The sequence below is a fragment of the Pteropus medius genome, unplaced genomic scaffold (genome assembly GCF_902729225.1).
Source record: "Pteropus medius unplaced genomic scaffold, Ma_sr-lr_union100, whole genome shotgun sequence".
Taxonomy (NCBI): domain Eukaryota; kingdom Metazoa; phylum Chordata; class Mammalia; order Chiroptera; family Pteropodidae; genus Pteropus; species Pteropus medius.
Genome location: NW_024345861.1, coordinates 4,774,725 through 4,778,785, shown reverse-complemented (window position 1 = coordinate 4,778,785; position 4,061 = coordinate 4,774,725).

The window sequence follows — 4,061 nt, the reverse complement described above, 5'->3', positions numbered from 1 at the left end:
AAGATCTTGAAAAATGGACCTATATTTGCTTCCTTCATTTTTCCATCTCCCATGTACTCCTTTATTGACACCAATTCTTTTACAATTAAGTAAATTGACACCAATTCTTCTACAATTAAGTAAATTGCCAAATCTGATGGCCTCTTCCCAGTCCTCATCCTATGTGCTTTCTCTTAGCATTGGGTGTTGCTAACCATTTCCTTTTTCTCGAGTAGCACCTCATCCTACCTTCTAGGACAAAGGCTCCTCCTACTCTTTTGTTGACCCTTTTTTCCTATTTGCTGCGTTTTCTCCCATCTTTCTCAAGTGGCCTTGATCTTATTCCTCCTTCCTTTACCCATTTTTTCCCTCAGCAGTCTCATCCCTTCTTATAGCTTTAACCATCACTTCTTCTTATCTGAACACTTGTCCCATATTCTTATTTACCTTCTTAACATTTCCACATGGATGTCTTCTTAGCATCTCAGAATCAATGTGATTAAAACCCAAATCATCACCTGTTTCTTCATACCTGCATCTCATCTCGAATTCCCAATAAAGAACAAGAGACATGAAAATTAAATTTAGAAACTTCCAAATTCTGAGCAGTGAAGAGTTGGAGTGTATGTGTTGTGGGGTTGGAGGGGTACTGACAAAACTGTGCCAGTCCCTCTACAGGGCATTTAGGATTACCTTTTCACTTGTGTCTTTACTCACTTACTATTCATTCATTCATTCATTTATTCATTCATTTATTCATCCACCTATCCACCCCTCCATTCCTTTTTCCATTCATTCAAATACCATTAATTATGCCCCTTATTTTTTCAGAATTATAAATATGAGTAAAACATAGTCTCTGATTTCAAGGAATTTTATAAGAAGAGATGAAATTTTCATTAAATTTTTCATGCCGATAGAAATTTCAAAATTTGAAACACCAGGTAAGAGATGGTCAGTGTCAGATGGTCAGAAAGATAAGTTCAAAACATCTTCAAAAATAAGTGGCACAAGACACATCTTAAAGTATGAGTTGGTGTTCATCCTGTGCACAAGCCGAAGATGCCGAATGAACAAACACCAAAATCTGAAATAGTCTTGTGTCCTGCAGAAGCAGAGGGTGAAAGACTCTAAAAGTTAAAATTAAAGAAATAGGCAATGCCAGATGGTAAAGATGCTTATATTGGCCATACATAAGTATATAAGTTTTATCCTGAATTTTTTGGGGAGTCACTGAGGAACTTGGGATGGGGGATTGCCAGTTGGAGAGGTGAAACTTTATCTTCTCCTGCTTTGCTACCACCACCCTGCCCAATTCTACCATTTACTATTCTAGCTTTAGTCTCTGACCTAGACAAGAACACTGCCTCCTTCCCTTGCCTCTCTTTCTTCTAGTTCTTGAAGCAGCTGGAACATTTCCAGTTTTCAGAACTTTACTAAATACTAAAAGAAAATAAAAGGAAATTGTAGAAATGTCATCTGTGAAACAATAGTCTAGTTTCCTAAGTACAGATATATGAGTCTATCATTTTGTTAGAAAGAGCAAAGAGTTTTAGCTGGCTTTCAAATCTTCTTCTACTGCTTGTACTATTCTTACCACTGGCACTATTGCATCTACCACCACTACCATTATTGCTGCTACGACCACCAGCAGCTTTCTATCAGTTAGCATATATTAAATATATATCTATTGCCAGTCACCATACTTGATGCCTTATTGGTAATGTCTCCTTTAATCCCATTAAAATAAATAAATAAAATCAATTAAATATTTATTAATATTCCATTTTATAGATAAGGAAACTAAAACTCAGATGGAAATAAAAGAGCTCCTCCAAGATCACACAGCAAGTAAATGACAGAAAAAGCAGTTCATATCACCTGGTAATAGAAAGTTCAAGGATCTTCTGCTTTCATGCTTGGTTGGCAACCTGAGTCATTCATACAGAGATACCCAGCTCACTATAGCTTACACTAAATATTTACTGGACATATCCAAGGCTTGTCCTTTCTGTTGCTGAGTCTCTTGTCTTCTAGTGATCTCCTTTGCCCAGTATAACACTTTATTGAGATTGGAGAGTGACTACTCTCATCTCAAAGCACTTCTCTGGAGTGAAGTCTCTTATAATTCTCTTGAACAGAACATTCTATGGGGAAGGATTAGATGAAAGAAATGATCTGATATGTGGCCATTTGTATATGGCACACAAAAAATTAATAAGTGAGACTCAAATGTGCTTTACTCTTTGTCATTCTCTTGGATTAAGAGATTTAGGGGGAGGGGGAAGTATTAAAAAGACAATTGCATTTTTTTTATTTGGTTTTAAGAGGATTCTTCATGCATTCTCTAAGTTTTTGTTTTGCTTACTTTCAAGAACTGAACCAACAAAATCATCTTCAGATGTAAAACAAAATAATCAATCAGTTTTGCATTTAGTAAAATACTGCCAGTGCAAGAGATTTCCAGAGGCCACATGCGTATCTCTGGGAACCGTTCTCAGAGGAATTGCAACTAGGGATGAAGACAGACTGTCTCTTTCCTCAGAAAATGAAGATTATGATAGTTAATTATCATCATCAGTGTTTATTAAGTATGTACCATGTTTCTAGGCACATCCTCAAATGTTTTGTAGATCTCACAATGACCCTACAATGTAGGAATTATCATCCCAATTTTTAAGATAAACACATTGAAATTTTGATAGTTGGATAACTTATTCAACTTCACAAATATTTAAGAGGCAGAGCTGGACTACTTCCTATGCCTTAGTTATCATCAACAAGTCAGTATATAGAGCTACATGAACCTGCCTTGCTATTCCAGACCCAGGATTGCTATTTCCCATCATACACCTGTATTCTGCCTTCCTCTCTTCTTTTTGCTAAGTCTCCACGAGGACACCACCCACTGCCTGTGGATCTAGACTCTGTCTCTACCTTATGTGATTTGAAATCTCTCAGAACCAACTTCAGTCTATTAACACCTTTACATCATTATTATATACTAGTTATATATAATTGTTATCTGTCTCTTGTCTATCTTTCCAGTTTGACCTTAAATTAAAGATGTTGACTCCAGCCTCACACTCAGAATTCATGGAATCACATAGCTCTCTTCCTGCACAAAGTCCCAGACTCTTCAGCAACAATTCTATCTTATATTCTGCACCACCCACCACATCCACCTTGGAACCATTGCTTGTCCTTCTGCTTTGTTCACCAACCACCCATTACTGGCCCAGACAAAAAGACTAATAAAGTAGACAATGTGGCAATGTTAATGAGAAATCAGGAACCAGGTATTTTGAAGAAAAGCCACAATGTTGAAGAGCTGTAAACAATTTTGTTCCCGAGGCAATGACTTCATTTATGAAGATCATAGCCATCAGGTTTGAAAGTCCCAAAGTCTGTCTTTCCTAATGTGTGTGTGTGTAATTATTGATTTAAACGTGAAGTAGGACCTTTAGAGAAACAATTACAGTACAGAACAGACAACTCTTTCTTCTTAAGTTTAAATGACATAGTGCAGATATTGCAAATTGTCCCATTTTCCTACTCTTCTTAGGTGCTCAAGTAGTAATGTTAAATAGGCAGTTTGGGATATATGGCAAGAGATTCAGGTTAAAGACATAATATTGAGAGTCTACTATATAGAGTCATCATTACCATATAGATGGCATTTAAAGTCATAAATCTAGAAGAGGTTATATAGGTCACAGATGAGATTATGTAGGAAATAAATGTAGAGAAGTGTCCCCAACCCCGGGGTTACGGACCGGTATAAGTCCATGGCCTGTTAGGAACCAGGCTGCACAGCAGGAGGTGAGTGGTGGACAAGCAATTGAAGCTTCATCTGTATTTGCAGCTGCTCCCCAGCACTAGCATCACCACCTCAGTTCCACCTCAGATCATCAGGCATTAGATTCTCATAGGAGCACCTGTCCCTGGTGCCCAAAAGGTTGGGAACCGCTGGAGAATGTAAGAAAGAAGACATTCTAGAACTGAGCCTGGTGGGGATCCAACATTTAGGAGTCAGAGAGATGAGGACAAACCAAGAAAAGGAAATAAATAGGTGCGGCCAG